This window comes from Eretmochelys imbricata, chromosome 3, assembly GCF_965152235.1.
Source record: "Eretmochelys imbricata isolate rEreImb1 chromosome 3, rEreImb1.hap1, whole genome shotgun sequence".
Classification (NCBI taxonomy): Eukaryota; Metazoa; Chordata; order Testudines; family Cheloniidae; genus Eretmochelys; species Eretmochelys imbricata.
Genome location: NC_135574.1, coordinates 62838814 through 62856396, shown reverse-complemented (window position 1 = coordinate 62856396; position 17583 = coordinate 62838814). Strand labels below are relative to the sequence as shown.

Sequence of the window (17583 nt, the reverse complement as noted above, 5' to 3'; positions counted from 1 at the left end):
ATGCCTCAACCACCTCGCAGTTATCACCCCTTACTTACCCTTCCAAAATGATTCAATATTAGGTCATGAGACCAAAGGCAAAGTGCTGGTAGATATGATGATATCATTCCCTTTACAACTATGCCCTCTTCAGTCTTAACGCATAGAGATTATACAGTATTTCAGCTATGAAGAAATAAAGGTCTAAACTCATCTAATTTCTTTAATGAGATGTAATAAGAGGTAGATTCTTTAGCAGAAGCAGTTAACAAATTTCAAGGGACCATTCAAGGTGAAGTGGCCCATTAATACCCCTCCAGTCACAGGGGGAAAAGGAAAGGGCACGGAAGCCAGCTGGAGGGGAGGGGTTGGCAGGGTCTGGTGTTGCTTTGAGTAGGTGGGTCCTTGTCTGTGGGGGAACTTCCTTCTGATCATGACCTTTGAGAGGCTGGGAGGTTGTTTGAGGGCCAGAAGTGGGGGTTCAGAAAATATTTCTTTCAGGATGGGGGTCCCCATTGAGTATGGGTTCTAGTTGTTTGAGGACATACCGTAGGTGTGGGATGGTAAGACACATCTAGGGGTGTGTGGTCAGAGGGGGTTTTATTTCTGTATTGAAGCAGGTTCTCTTGGGGTATTTGGGTGGCCCATTCCATGATGCAATCTACTTCTTAGGTAGCATGTCCTTGTTTGGTGAAGGTGGTTTTAAGTATGTCAAGGTGTATATCCTGTACTTTCTCCTTGTAGCATATTTTGTGTATGGTATCTGAGTGCCTGGCCGTAAATAACTGATTTCCTAATGGTCTGGGGTGGTTACTGGACCCATCAAGGTAGGTATGGTGATCCATGGATTCCTTGTATATATTTGTCTGCAGGGTTTCATTGCTGAAGCTGATTGGGGTCTCTAGGAAGTTGAGGCTGGCGTGACAGGGTTCCAAGGAAAGTTTAATGGATTGTGGTGTTTGTTGAAGTTGTGGTGGAAATCTAGGAGGAAGTTTTAAGTAGTCTGTCCAGAAGATGAAAACATTGACATATCTCAGGTATATAATTGATTTTGTGGTGCATTTGTCCAGAAATTCTTCTTCAATGTGGCCCATGAGGAGGTTGGCGTATTGGGGAACCATCCTAGTGCCCGTGGCTCTTTCCATGGTTTGGACAAAGTGTTTGGCATTGAATGTAAAATTGTTATGGGTGAGGATGAAATGGATGAGTTTGGCGATGTGTTTGGGGTGGGGAACAACCCATCTGTGGGTTGTTCAGTCTTGTAAATATTTGAAGCAGGCAGAGCTGCCTTCATTGTGAGGGATGATGGTACATAGGGAAGTGATGTCCATGATGGTGACTATGGTTTTCTGAGGGAAAGATTGTTAATGTTGTGGAGTAAGTTGGATGTGTTCTGGAGGAAGCTGGCCTGTTGTATGGTGAGTGGTTTTAGGACTGTTTCTAGGAGTCCAAATATTCCTTCAGTAAGAATGCTGTGGCCAGATATGATGGGTCTGCCTGGGCTCTCATTTGTGTATCTTGGAAAGCATGTAGAAGGTCCCTGACGTGGTGTGACATATCCAGAGTACAATCTAGACTGATTAACAACTGTCACCTCAGCCTTCTTACCTGGGTGCCCTTTATACTGCTTTGCTGCTGTAGCTACCAATCCCGGTCTCCTTCCACAGAGCCTCCAGCATGTAAGTCATTCCCAGATAAATTGTCCTGCAACCAGCCACTCTTGAATTACACTGTAGGATAACAATAGCACATTCCAGGTCCCAGATATTTTCCCAGAAATGTGTGTCTTGAACTGCCCAACCTTCTTCTGGACAATACAAGCTCATATAAAGTCCACCAATTTTATTAATAGAAATGATATGAACAAATCCTGTTATCCCAAATGGATTTTCCCAAACAGTTCAATTCAAATAAACTTGTTTCATTGTTTTATCTAACCCAGTGTATTAACTACAAAGAGATTTTAAGTGAACACAAGTAATGAGACATAAAAGCCAGAATTGGTTAGAAGAAAAATAAAAATAAAACAAACTAATGCCTAACTTAAACTAGGATAAATTCAAAGCAAGGTCTCTCTCACCACATGTTTCAGCAGTTCTACTGGCTGAATGTCTACCAGTCAGGATCCCTCCCCCCCGTCCAACATTGCTTGCTTCCTTTGTTCTTCAGATATCATGAATGCTGTGGGAAGAGAGAAAGAGAAAGAGAAAGATCATTTGGGGCATCCCCTCCCACCCATCCACCCACCCTCGTCTCTTTTTATAGCCCTCTCCCTCCTTTGAGAAGCTTCTCCAGCTAGGAGCAGGGTGCTAGGTACTGTCCCTGAAAAGGAACTCTATGCTGTTTATTTGTTAAGATGTAGATTTTCGCTCGTGTCCCTTTTCCTGCCAATGAATAGCCACTTGGGTCATCACCGGCTATTTGATTGTGTTTACACCTGGCTGAGGCATCAGCTTGCCCTTCCTCTTGGAGGAAAAGACAGTTACCTTTTCCATAACTGGTGTTCGAGATGTGTTGCTCATATCCATTCCATATTAGGTGTGTGTGTGCTCGCCACATGCGCCGGAAGTTTTTTCTTCAGCAGTATCCATGGGGGACCGGCTCTGGGGCCTCCTGGAGTGGTACCTGTATGGTGTGGTATAAGGGACGCTGCCAGCTCCTCCCACCCTCTATTCCTTTTTGCCGGAAACTCTGACAGTAGGGAAGGAGGGCGGGTTATGGAATGGATGTGAGCAACACATCTCAAAGAACACCAGTAACGGAAAAGGTAACTGTCTTTTCTTCGGGTGCTTGCTCATGTCCATTCCATATTAGGTAACTCTAAAGCAGTACCCCTGGAGACGCCTGTGCTCTCGTCAGATGGGCTTTGACAATCAGTGGCTCATAACAGATCCTTATGCACGAGGTGATCCAATTGTAAATCCTCTGCGAGGACACCAGAAGGCAGGATGGTGGGGCAGGAAGACTCTACACGCCAGCAGGACTGCTTGGAACTTTTTGACATTTATGTGCAACTTCACCTCCTCTGGGGACCACATCCTCTGTGTCTGGAGGTCACCAAGTTGTGCACCTCAACGTAAGTTCCTTGGTGTCCAACATCAACTCAATGGAGTGAGGGGGATTGTAGAACGGAGCCTTGTCCAGGACTGTCCCACAGTTGGTCCACCATTGCAGTGAGGTAAGTATTGCCTGGGGAATGGTAACGATCTTTTCCAGGGGGTCCTGGGACTGAGAATAGACTGTTCCCAGCCACTGTTACAGGGGCTGCATCTGGAGCCTGGCACGATACACCACATAAGTGCATGCTGCCATGTGACCCAGCAGGTGCAGACAGACCCTGGCTGTGGTCAAAGGGAACACGGAGACTCCTGCGATGGAGGTTCGTCAATGGGTGGAACCTGTCTAGCGGCAGGAACACCCTGGAGCAGGTCGAGTCGAGGACCGCTCTGATGAACTCCTCTAAAGTTGACTTTTTGTCGTTCACCAGTAGGCCCAGAGTGGCATGTGGCTTGAAGCAGGGCAACATCCCTTTGGACTTGAGACCTGGAGCTGCCTTTGATGAGCCAGTCATCGAGTTATGGGTAGATCTGGATACCCCAGAGCCCTAAGTAAGCCGCTACCACCAACATGCACTTGGTAAACACTCTCGGTGCTGTCACCAGGCCGAATGGGAGGACAACAAACTGGTAGTGGTGGGGCCCCATCATAAACCAGAGGAAGCATCTGTGTCTTTGAAAGATCGCTATGTGGAAGTATGCATCCTTCAGGTCGAGGGAAGCATACCAATCTTCTGGATCCAGGCAAGGTGTAATAGAAGCCAGGGAGACCATGCAGAACTTTAAACTTTAGGTATTTGCTGAGGTCCCGCAGGTCCAGGATGGGCTGTAGAATGCCCTTGACCTTTGGGATTAAAAAGTACGGGGAATAGAACCTCTTGTTCCTGTACTCGAGAGGACTCTCGACTCGAGAGTTCCTGTACTTCATCCACCGCATGCAGCTGTAGCAACCCCTTTACCTCCTGTGCGAGGAGACTCTCGTGAGAGGGATCCCTGAAGAGGGATGTGGAGGGATAGAAAGGAACTGTAGGATATAACCCTGCTCAACTGTACTGAGGACCCATCGGTCATAGCAATCCAATCAGGGAGGAAAAGGGAAAGGTGGTTAAAGAACACTGGGACAGATGGATCTGGGGAATAATCTGGTAGGTTGCCCTCGGGCGCATCCTCAAAATGACCATTTGGCCCCTTGCTTGGCAAAGGTCGAGCCCGACTGTGCAGAGGATGGAGGTGGGTAGCTCGGACGGCGCTTATAGTCCTTGGCTCATTTGTGGGGCTGGTCCTGCCGAGGCTGATTCCCCTGGCCCTGCAGCTGCTGCAGTTCGAACTGCTTACATGCCGGGGTTGGGACGTAAAGACCCAGAGTTTTCAAGGTGGTGTGGGAGTCCTTGAGACGACTCAACTTGCTGTCTGTTTGCTCCGCAAATAAGGTACAGCCACAGAAGGGAAAGTCCTGCATTGACTGCTGAGCATCAGAGGACAACCCAGAGAGGAGCAGCAGGAGGCTCACCACAAGGAGATAGCGGAAGCCATGGTGCGGGCAGCAGCAACAGCGGCATCCGATGCCACCTGGAGGACCACCCTGGCCACGGTCATGCCCTCATCAAGGATAGCTAGGAACTCCTTCTTGGAAGCCTCGGGGGTGTGACCCTTCAAACTTGGCCATGGCTTGCCACATATTAAAGTCATATTGGCCAAGGAGGGCTTAGTGGTTTGCCACTCTCAGATGAAGGCTGGAGAGAAGTAAATCTTATGCCCAAAGAGATCCAGCCTCCTCGAGTCTTTATTTTTGGAGGTGGCCCTGGGTTGTCATTGTCTCTCCCTGTGATTAACTGCTTCTACCACAAGGGAATTCAGGGCAGGGTGGAAGTATATACCCCTTGGTTGGCACAAAGTACTTGCATTCAGCCCTTTTAGAGATAGGGTCTAGGGAAGAGGTGGTCTGCCACAGGGCATTAGTGATTTTGGAAATCCCTTCATGAAAAGGTATGGCCACCCTGGCAGGAGCCGAGGAGCAGAAGACAACAAACAGGGAATCCAAGGGCTCTTCCAGTTCCTCTGCCTGAAGCCCCAGGTTGGACATGACCCTGTTCAAAAGTTCCTGGTGCACTTTGGCGTCATCTTGAGGAACTGGGTGAGGGGCCCCCTGTGATAGCCTAGTCTGGCAATGATGAGGAGGCTGCTGGTGCCACAGCAGCCTCTACTTCCATTAGTGGTCCAGCAGCTTGCTCCCCTGGGTCCTCCTGGATCTGTGCAGTCTTACCCACCGAAGTCTCAAGCACTGGTGGAGACAGGAGACTGAGGCCACTGGCCTCTCCGAGGCTCCCAACACCGATTGGGCAGCCTGGGAGGGTTGGGTGAACCTCCAAGGGTTCCACGGGTACCATGGTGCCGGCCACAGTACCTGGGCCCACGGGACAGGTTTCAGTGCTGATGATGTAGGCTGACCGCAGGTACCGGGGCTTGTCCCACGGTCAGGGAACCTCACTCCATGCTGAAGGTATAAACGAAGCAGTCAGGACCGGGTGACAATGATTGGGTTGAGCGGTGGCTGTTGTCCAAGCTCAAGCTGATATGCAGCCCAAGGGTCTCAGTATGGCCACAGGAGTAGTGGCATAGAAGTCAGTGGTGGTGCATATTGATGGCCATACCAAGATAGTGGTAGTTGTGCCATCTGAGGATATCCTCAACTGCTCTGCTGTCATTGGGCACCATAAGGAGCCTGTAAGGAGTACTGAGATGCCACCTCCTTTGGTTTACTGTCAGATCCCTCAATGGAGAGTAGGGAAGCATGACAGGGCAGTGGGAAAGATTCTCATGCCAAGCAAAGACTTGGTGTGGAGGTCCCAGCAACAAGGAGACCCCAGTATGTTGGATCATATTAAAGAAGTTCTGTATTAAAATCACAAATGAGTTTGATTCCCCAGAGTTTAAATTCCAGGGTATTACTAATTAAGAGGTCTCTTGGTTTTTGGTACTGTTTCTCTCCCTCTATGTGTGAAACTTGCAAGCTGCTAATTGCATTAGTACATTCTAAGACAGAGTCTATTCTCAAAGCAATTCACAGAGAGAGAGACTCAAAGCAATACTCTAACAACAGAAACAGCACCCAGAGACTCCCCACCCTTTTGTTGTATTAACAATTGTGATTAAAATAGAGATAGAGGATGTATGTGGATGGATGCTTGGTGTGGATAATAACTGAATGATCAGGGAGGTGCCAGCCTAAGAATCCAGTGTCCATCGGCTGAAGAAGGCATCAAGTGGAAATAACCAGAGGACCCCCCGGAGGGCAGACTGGAATCCACCCAACAGCCTCAAGAATGGGAGAACCAAAGAACAAGATAACATCTTGGAGCCGTCAGGAATGTGCTATCTGCTGATTGATTCAGCAACAGCATGAAGCAGCAATTCCCATAGACTGGCATAGGAAGAAATTCCTATAAAAATAGACTCTAAAAAATGAGAACTTTGGGGGGTCTGATTCTGCAAACCAACTTCCAGGAGCATCAGATGAGCATCTGACAAGGCCCTGCTCCCTCCTCATGTCCAGGCCACCTGGCCAGTGGCTTGGCATGAGCAACTCTAAGGCTGGTAACTATGATAACAACCTTGCAGAACCTGTGTGTGTGTGTGTGTTTGTATGAATGAATGTGTGACTAAATATGAGATTGAATGGAATGTTATAACTATAACTAACTGCTTACTATGATTCTTTCTGTATTCACAATAAATGTGGTATTTTGCCTTTTTCCCTTTAATAAGATCCTGCTGGTTTTTATTTTATTGGTACAACAAGTACATCTGTTACACAGAAGTCCCTGAAGTGTTGGAATTCCTGTGGTGCCAAATGACTTGGTGGCGCTGGCAGTACTGGGGGGATGGTGATCTTGCCCATACCAAGTCGCTGTGGTGCCAGATGAGGTGTCGAGGACAGTACCAATGCAGGACTGCATACCGGTGCCTTCTCAGAGGAGTGCTTACTCTTGTCTTTGTCCCTCAGTGCTGTCGATTCTGTGCCCGTGCCCATCTCCAACGGGTCCGCAGGCTTGTCAATGGTATCTGCCATTGAGGACTTCCGTGAGCCCTGGGTACTAGACTGAGAAGGTCTCAGTGCTGGCGGCGCAGAGGATACTAAGCGTGCTGGAGAACGTTTACAGCTATCTCGGGGCTCACTGTAGGCACTTCCCACTCTTTTTTGATGAATTGTGAGAGGGATCAGTGGCTTGTTTCCAACAGCCCTCAAGGTCTTAAAGACTGTGGGCTGAAGAAAGACTCATATTTGCCAGGTGATTCATGGAGTGGGTCCATACAAACCCCCTATTACCCCACCATGTGGACAAGCCCTAAGTGTACCTTTGACCTCCAAGCAAAATGCTGTGTAACCTTTGGTTAGAGCCTGGAGGTAGTATCTTCACTGCTAATAGCTCAGCCATTGTCTTGTAGTCACACTCAAGTGTTTGTTGAGAAGTTGCTTATCTAGACCTATTGTGTTGATTCCTGCTGGTTCTTCCAACCACCCACTATTAAACTAAACCAGTACATTCACACCAGAAAACCCAATAACACAATAAAGCGATACAGTTACGATCTCACTGAACAGATCACATACAGCATTCATAAAATTATTACATAGCAGCTCCGTGTCTGCAAGAGGCCAGTGACACATTGTTTTTGTTTTGTTTCTAGTAAAATCATGAATTTTAATAAAGCAGTTCACAGAATTTCACATTGTTTTGGATATTTTGCCTTGAGAGATTAAAATAATTTAGTTATATTTCAAATATATTTTAAAAAGGAATTAGATGTTCTTAACTGGAAAGGTCTGTGGCTTTCATTTGTAGGAATCAGTTTGACAGAAGGCCCCATCCTGCAACATTTGATCTCAGCATTTATATTGTCCTTACAATTGCATCATCCAAACACCAGCCACATCTGAACTTCAAAACTAGGAGGTGTTCGTATTCTGTGGTTTGGAATAGGCATATCTCTACTACTTATGCTTTCCTCACAATACACTTCTTTAAAAAAATGAAAAGATTCTTGCCATGAGATTAAACCAGAGAGATTACTACTCCTGCAATAAGGGATCCTAAAAGGAGCTAGACACCTATAACTACAGTTGATTTCAGACCATAAATGAAGTGATGGTCATTTTCCTCCTCTTTCACTGAGCAATTCCTAAAAGTTTTAAAATACATTAACATTTTCAAGCCACTACACTTTTCCTCAAAAAGAACAGGAGTCCTTGTGGCACCTTACAGACTAACATTTATCTGAGTATAAGCTTTCATGGGCTACAGCCCACTTCATCAGATGCATAGAATGGAACATATAGTAAGATTACACACACACACACACACACACACACAGAGAAAAGGTGGAAGTTGTCATACCAATTCTAAGAGGCTAATTAATTAAGATGAGCTATTATCAGCAGGAGAAAAAAAAAGGTTTGTAGTGATGATCAAGATGACCTATTTCTTACAAGGTTATTTGTAGACCTATGTACTTAGCATTGATTCGCTTCTTTTATCTGAACTCTTGCTCTTTTTCCAAAGTAATCACAGCACATCACAAAGACTCCCTGTTGATTAATACCTGTCTAACAGAAAAACCATTTTCTCTCTCATTTATAATTCAAAGGGAATAGCAAACACTAGGACTTTCCAATAAGAAAAGGTAGAATACAAATTTTTTTTTTAGTTATATCACATTCCTCATTTACCCAGTGTGATTATACCATCTGAGTCAGGTTCCTCCCTCTCAGGCACTGATATAATCATCACCATACTGGGTTTAGGAAGCAAAAATCTCAACTGAACTGAGAGATACAATAAGCACCAAGGAGATAACACAGGCTATAAGAGTTAGGAGTAGAATTAAAACAAATCTGAGATGTTTCTTTATCAGATGAGCACACGAAATATGTCAAATTACCAGAAAGATCTAGAAATCTTACTACGTGAACAGAACAATTTGAGTAACACAGTAGAGAGATGGTGGGTGGCTAGATCACACTTGTCTGGAATGTCATAAGAACACCCATACTAGCTCAGAACAATGGTCCATCTAGCCCAGTATCTGGTCTTCCAACAGTGGCCAATGCCAGGTGCTTCAAAGGGAATGAACAGAATTGGGCAATTTCAAGTGATCCATCCTGTCATCCACGCCCATCTTTTGACAGTCAGAGGCTAGGGATACCCAAAGCATGGGGTTGAATCACTGACCATCTCAGCTAATAGCCATTGATGGACCTACCCTCCATGAACTAATATAATTATTTTCTGAATCCAGTTATAGTTTTGGCCTTATCATTATCCCCTGGCAAGAAGTTCCACAGGTTGACTATGCACTGTGTGAAGAAGTGCTTCTGTATGTTTGTTTTAAACCTGTTGTCTATTAATTTCTTTGGGTGACCCCTCATTCTTGCATTTTGCTAAGGGGTAAAAACTTCCTTATTCACTTTCTCCACACCATTCATGATTTTATAGACCTCTATCATATCCTCCCCCTTAGTCGTCTTTACAAGCTGAAAAGTCAGTCTTTTTATTCTATCCTCATATGGAAGCTGTTCCATACCCCGAATCATTGTTGCCATTTTCTGTACCTTTCCCAATTCTAATATATCTTTTTTTAAAATGCTGATGAATAAAGCATGACAACCAGAACTGCACACAGTGTTCAAGATGTGGGCATACCGTGGATTTACATAGTAGTATTATGATATTTACAGTCTTAAAATCTATGCCTTTCCTAATGGTTCCTAACATTATTAGTTTTTTTGACTGCCACTGCCAGCGGTGCTGGAACAATTTGTACAGTTGGGGTCCTGAGAGACATTGAACCAAACTATATCCTGTATATGAGGGAAATCACTGCAAGCCAGGGGGTATGGTAGCACCCTTAGTTCCAGCACCTATGACCACTGCATATTGAGCAGATGTTTTCAGAAAACTATTCACAATGACTCCAAGTTCTATTCCTTGAATGGTAACAGCTAATTTAGATGCCATCATTTTGTATGTGTAACTGGGATTATGTTTTCAAATGTTGCTCAGTTACCCAGTTTTGTGAGATCCTTTTTAACTCCTTGCAGTCTGCTTTGGATTTACAAAATTACTCAGGATAGTTATTGTCTGCAAATTTTGCCACTGTTTACCCTTTTTTCCAGATCATTCATGAATACGTTGAACAGCACTGGTTCTGGTGCAAATCCATAGGGGACACCACTGTTTACCTCTCGCCATTCTGAGAACGAACCATTTATTCCTACCCCTTGTTTTCTGTCTTTTAATCCATTACTAATCCATGAGAGGACCTTCCCTCTTACCCCATAACTGCTTACTTTGCTTAAGAGCCTTTGGTATGGGGCCTTGTCAAAGGCTTTCTGCATATACAAGGGTATGACCTGTTCAAGAAACAGAGCAAGGGAAAAGAGCAGGGGGGTTTATGTTCTACATCAAGATCATACCCTTGTATTCACATTTTTAGAGGTATAAACATATGTCTTTGGGTTACAATAAAGGGAGGAAAAAGCAAAATGTAAGGAACACCAAACGTTATAGTAACAGAATACTTTATGCAAAAAATCAGAGTGGGAAAAGGGAGATGTTAGATTATAAAGCATGTTCAGAAAGGAACACATTGGAAAGTACCTAGGTAACCTGTATGGTTCAAAGTAGCAAGACCAATGAAGGCCTCACTAGACTATTTCAAAAAAAAAAAAAAAAAAAGGGGGGGGGGGGAGAGGAGCTAATGTATCCAAACCCGAAATCAACTCCCTTTATCTGTTCCCTGCATGAATTTTAAGGTTCATTAACATAATGAAACACATATATAATGCAGATTTAAAGCCTCACTATATAGTATCCAGAATTACTGAAGTATATGTTACATACTACAGGAACGTAAATTTGTATTTTGACTTACTATTATAGGAAAGCAAGTACTCCATGCTTAATGGATAAAAACAAGTCAAATATTTTTGGAGCATTTATGATGAATGAGTGAAGTCCCAGAGGGCTGGAAAAAGGCTAATGTAGTAATTAATATTAAGAAAGACAAGGGACTGACCCAGAGAATTATAAACCATTGTTTTACTTCTATGTGTGATAAACAGAACAATCAAATAGTTGATTTGACAGTACTGTACCTAAATGAACAAAAGGACAAAAGTAGTAAACAACGGAGACAGTCATACATAAATGATACTAAACTGACCTAATTTATACATGTTTAGTTTATAAATGTTTGAAACATGAAAGGGATTGGTTGGGTGGGGGTTGTCATTTTGGCAAGAGACTGTTAGTTATCTTCATTGCCTCTTGTGAGCCATTTACTCAACAACTGAAATTTAAAGTCAAGTAGACTGAAAAGCTAGACACACTGCCTTTTTATATCTTTTTTCATTTATATGGAAATGAGAGGTTTCCTAAAGGATATCTGTTCCTGATGCCTGCGTCAACCAGACAGCTCAAAACAAGGGCATACAAATTCCTCAAACTGACTCTTGGCTATAGGTGAAAACAGTATCCCTATGTTATCTGAAACCATGTCCGTCAGCCTCCAAGGAAGGCATTATGGTGCTGCCAATTTCAATTAACCTGCCTAGCTTTATAAACAGCCCTAACTTCAGCCATCTGAACAGGTTGGTGCCCTTTTTCAAGAAGTGAAGGAAACACTATGACAAATAAAGCTGCATGAAAATTGGTAATTCCCCCTCCCCAACCACTTGTAAACTGGGCTAGGTATATATGTCAAACAAGTAAACAGGCTCATCTGGAAGAAGTATTTAATAAAGTAAACCTCAAAAACTTGAAAATATTACAGAAAAAAAGACAACACCAGCTGAGTAAATGTAATTATTTTTTAAACCAACTACTGGGTCCCTCACCAGAATATATACCTCAATATTTATATGTGGACCAGAGAAAGCTGAGCCTGACAGAAATTTCCTTGTAATCTTTAAAACAGGATGACAACACATTATACCTCAGCACCCATAAATGATTAATGCTGCCTCCCACCCAAAGGAGAAACACAGCCATTTTAACAGAATCTTTTACTCATGACATTGTCTTCCCGAGACAGAAAAGTTTTTGTGGCATCATAACTGTTGTGATTGTACACACGCTGAAAACAAACAGATCAAAACCTGTAAATGTTTAAGTCTTCAACCACTAGTGATATAATGGTTCTCTCTATTTTTGAATTTTATGCTGAAAGCAAGACATTAAAACATCAAATCCTCTCTCTGCAGCAGTGCAGTCATACCACCTGAGGCTCTAACCTTGTCTCTTTTCACAAGCTAAGCAGCATCAGGCTTGGTGCTGCTTTAATCGGAGATTTTCAAAGAAGACCCAAGTGTTATAAGCAGCTGCGTCAGTGATTTAGCATGGAGTTTCTTCCCTCTGAGTCAGTACCGAACCAGTGCCATAACTTTAGAGGGTACTGTGCTGCAAGAAAAGCTACCTTACAGGCGAGACTTAAAACCAAAGACCTGACCAGTTATAGTTGTTAAATTGCTATCACTTTATACAGCAGTTTTGTTATTAGCCCCAGTGTCCTGGATAAATTCAAACGAAGTATTTAAAATCTACTTAACCTAAAACTCCACTGTTGTTTCCCTTGGAGAAGGACTGATTCATTTTCTGCCCTGAACCATTGTGTGCTGTAGATCAGCACAGCTTAAAAGCTGCTATCTTCCATTGCAGACGTGGCTGTGTGCAGACTGTACAATATGGATCATTTCACCCACCTCAGGAGTAAAGTTAAACAAGTGAAGCTTCAGCTAAGTTTTAGACAAGTCGATTATAACTATTTCATTGGAATTTACTCTATCATGGAGTCTTAGGGTAGAGATGAGCAGAACTCTGGCCTACAAACGCTTTTAAAGGTCCTCACCTTTTCCTTTCCCAATCACTGTGCATCCTACAAGCTCTGCAGAGACTGACCCAGGGTTCCTGACAGTCCTTTACCTCTGCCCATGCAAACCTTCAGTACACTTCATACATTCAAAGACCAGAACAGATTATGACTATCTACACTGTCCTTCTGCACATACTGGCCATGGAATTTTTTCCCAGAAACTGGATTAAAACATATTTTAGAAAGCTATTGAATCTCATTTTAAAGACTCCAAGTGATGGGGAGTCCACAACCTCCCCTGGTAAGCTGTTCCAATGTTTAGCTATCCTCACTGCTACAAAACTTCTTGCTGCATAATTAGACCAGTCACTTAGTGCACCTAAACTACATTCTTTTGGCCTAAGCCAACTCCCATTAAAGTCAATTAAAAGACTCCTGTCAACAGTGGGGCAACTGGATTGGGTCCTTTACAATAATGGCACCCCAAACAATGTGAAATCAACTGTGCATGCATAGTCTGAGTTTTTCAAAGGTTATTAACTCAGTCAAATGAAATCAAACTCAGAGGTTCTTCTTTTAAATATGGGCTACTTCCAAGCCAAATCCCAACTTTTTAGACCATGTCATTTCACTTGTCAAGCTGATCATAATAAATAAATACTTATACTTTATGGAAAATAGTCTTTTTCCACACCCACTATCCCACAGACTTCTTTATGAAGCATTATTAACTCTCTCTCTCTCACACACACACACACACACACTTACTTTCGGGAACAGTCATCTTCAGGCAGAATCAAAGACTTGAATATTTCAGTTAAAAAAAAAAGTATTTTTGCAAATTATGAGCAAAAAAGACAGGAGATGGGAAGAAGCATCTGAATGGAAACCTCTACGCATCTTTAACTACATAGATTGCTGCTGCATGCTATTATCATGCTATGTCCAATAACAAAGGACCAAGATGTTTTTGTTTCCTGTTGTTAGGAAAAAATACACTGAAAATTACAGCTGACAGATTAGGTTCCTTACTCATTTTTACTGATTTGTATATGAACGAATTAAGTTCCAAAATGAAAAATAGGAGCCTAGCAGGTTCTAATCTTTAAAGCACCTAGTCACCATAGTCTACCCAATGAAAAAGGCACTTGCCTCAATAGCTGTCTAATCAAGATTGAATTCTCCACAATCTGTCTGGACTACACTTGGCCCACTGACAGAACCAGCACTCCTGGGAAACCTCTAATGTGAATAAATATGATTTAACAACTGCTAAGATGTCAAGTTTATTTCCTTAGCACTGTTGAGAGGTTTTTCTCTTTTAATCAGTCATTATTTCCTATTTCATGAAAAGATTTGATCAGACCGTTGAAATTAAAGAAAAAAATCATTCCATTTAAGAGGGTATATAAATGTCATTCCCTTATTATTCAAGATACTCTATGTACATTTTTCTTCTATATTTATTAGAGGCATCTGACTTCCTTTCCATGTATGGTAAAGTTGTTCTTCCATCTTTTTTCCCCTTCCTCCCTCAGGAAGAGAACAAGATTACTTAAATTCTCAGATAAATCAATTCAAATAATAAAGTAATAGACTTTGCATAACTTTGGTTTCTGCTTTCCATTCCCTTAGAAAAAGAAAAATAATGATTTGTTCAGAAACATGTATCAAAGTGAGAAGAATTTATTCTTTTCCATATTCTTGTTTGCAAATATTTCACTCCTGTAAAACAATATTGTATGTCTTTAGGAATTATTATATTTATCAGTTTGGGGGGGGGGGGTTAAAGTTTAAGCATTCTGTTAAATATTTTCTTAATTTACAGACATAAGCCTTCATTTTCTTGTTTTGTTTCCCATTCATAATTACCGATTAGCTAGCAGAGACACCTTTATAAAGCAAAAGACAAAAACTTGAATTTTGCTGGTATAACTTTTCTGTCATCCTGTGACAAGCCTGCACCTTAATAGATTTTCAAAAGGTGTTGAGGAGCTAAAGGGAAAACATGATGTGTCATTATTCCACTCATTATGAACAAAAATACGTATTCTTAGAATCAAAGGTAGACTTTTTATTTGCAATCTATACTGTGAGAGATTAAAGCACACATGGAGGAAGTGTGACTGATCTAGAATACTTCATAAATATTGTAAGGTGTCCTGATTACTGGGATGTTTACTGTATAACGATACATGGGTAAATCAATGTTTTTGGGAAACATGCAAGGCAATAGAAGAATTATTTGAAATCAGACATCTCCCAGCAAACAACTGGGGCTTGTTACAGCACAGTGGAAGAGCCACTGGCACTGAAAAGACTGGTTCAACTGCCTACTAATCCCACCAAACTAGTTTTGGACTAGCAGGGCTAAAATGCCCAAGAACTGAGAAGACAAAGGAACACTAGCTCGATAAAAATAGACTCTCTCCCTCTAAGGGTTCACATACCATGAACCTTGGTTTGCAGCATGCCAGCATGTTTAGCCTGCTGCACATGAAGTATCTGTGTGCACCAGCAGGGTTTACATAAATACTTAGTGCACAGCAGGCTAGCGTAGGGTAGATTCACACCGCAGCATGCAGCAAAGTAAGTATTTGTATAGACAAAACCCAAGGGAACTGCTGTCAAACTCAGTCAAGCTGCCACCCAGGACCTGGTGATGTGTCTTAAGAAATTAGGCCTTCCTCGGCTTCCATTAGGGGGCTAAGCATGGTTGAGTTGTACCATAACTCCAGACCTGATCTAAGAGTGGGAGACTCAACTGATTCTGCCTCAGAAGTAAAGGCAAGAAGTCAGACTTCTGAGTGGGTATACTCAGAGAGGGAACAAAGATGCAGCTAGCCCTATAACCATGAGAGCATGTATGGAAAATTCAAGTACTGCTGATCTCATGACAGTTTCAGATCATGCACCAGTTTTAAAAGAATGTTTAAGAGAAAGCAGGTAGTCTGCCACCACTGTGGGGCTCCATGCCATATAAAACCAAAAACTGTCCAAAACTTAAGGTTACCCCACAATCTGCACCCATAACCCCCACTGTGAGTGCTAATGCTACCACCTTGATTTCCTTGAGGAAACTGCAGAGGAGGAGAATAGCCTCAAACTATATTAGGACTGAGTCTTGGGAAGGTAGTGAAGAATTTAAGAGTGCGAGAGTGAATGGCATTGAATGCACAGAGTGGAGAGAGATTGAATCACAAGTCACTTTGGTTAAAGAAAGTTTGGTAAGGGAAGAGGGAAGACCTCCTGGCAAAAGTGAAAATATTTTAGCTTTGGCTGAATGTTCTGTGACTGTGCCTGTGGCTAAAGTGCACCTTAAGTGGGAAGATTTTACAGGTGACAGTGTGGTTGGCATCAGGAATTTGCTGCCCACTGATATTTTAATAGATAACATTTTATTTTTAGCCATGTCTAAGCATGTTAATGTTATAACAAGATCCCAGGGGAAGTGCGGATCTGATTCACCTTCTTTGTCTGTGGTCAGCAAGCAAGTCTGGGAAGGGGAGGAAATGCCCTCAAGTTCTTGTCGGAGGAGGACAGCACCTTACCTTTTGTGGAGGAACTTGAAAATTCTTCTGTTGTACCAGAGTCTGCTCTGGGCTGAAGTGAAACGTAAAAGGAGTTTGTGACTGCTCAGCAAGCTGATACTTCTTTGGAAGAAGAGAGGATTGCAGCTCAGAATGATGCCCCAGCTGGGGAAGGAAAAAGGTAGATTTTTTTATGCAAGGTTTTTCTGTAGGGAAGCTCCGATAGGGAAGAAGAGGTACCCTGGTAAGATTTGCAAGCTGGTAGTTGTACTTGAAAGATACAGGAGAGAATTAATCCAGATAGCCCATGACTGCCCATTTGCAGAACAGTCAGGAGTGGGGGAAAAAACTGAAAGACTGAAACAGAATTTCTATTGGCCTCACATGTTTGAGACAGTAAAAGATTATTATAAAAGTTGTGACTTATGTCAGAAGCGTAAGGGATTAAAGGGACATTGCAAAGCGCCACTGCAGCCTTTTCCCATTATTAAAGAGGCATTTGCCAGAGTGTCTGCAGATATTGTGGGATCTCTCATTAAACTTTCCAGGAATGGAAAGAGATATATATTTCTTATGGGGGATTCTGCCACTAGGTATCCTGAAGCCACAGCCTTCTTTAATATTGAATTTGAATCAGTGGCTACTGTTAGGGGGCTTATTCCTTCACCCACTTACTTCCCTGGTCCTTCTCGCATGAACAGAGAGCAACAATACCTGAAGTCCAAAGGTGCAAACAATTCGATGTTTATTGGGGTGAACTTCCAGCAAGCATGATTCCAGTTTCCTTCCTTAGTGTCCCCCTTCCCATCTCTGACACCACAGAGCCTTACACCTGTGTCCCTGTTCCCATTCCTGCCCTTAGCCAAACATGATTCCAATTTCCTTACCCCCATTCCCTGTTCCCATTTTCCCCACACACACCCACCCACTCACTTCCTGATTGACTGCAGACTATATAGTAAAACTTGAGTTCTGCTTAGCTATACTTTAACTAATCATTTTCCTGAAATTTAACTAACCAATCCTAACATATTGTAACATGATTATGCAACCAATTATATCCCACCACCTTAATAGTTTACGCCCAGCAAAATTAATTATACAGCAGACAGGAACAATCACAGAACCAGACAGAGATTATACAGACA

General features: G+C 42.7%; 1 protein-coding gene and 1 long non-coding RNA gene across 4 annotated transcripts in view; both read right to left on the bottom strand.

Moving 5' to 3' along the window:
• BCKDHB (branched chain keto acid dehydrogenase E1 subunit beta) overlaps window positions 1-17583 on the bottom strand; it is a 297162-nt gene that overhangs the window by 243684 nt on the left and 35895 nt on the right. The gene's annotated exons all lie outside the window — the stretch shown is intronic.
• On the bottom strand, window positions 1594-16525 carry LOC144262667 (uncharacterized). The gene is made up of 3 exons (XR_013345585.1): window positions 16457-16525; window positions 2060-2160; window positions 1594-1709 (listed from the first exon to the last, which is right to left on the bottom strand). It is a non-coding gene; the product is annotated as an uncharacterized LOC144262667 (long non-coding RNA).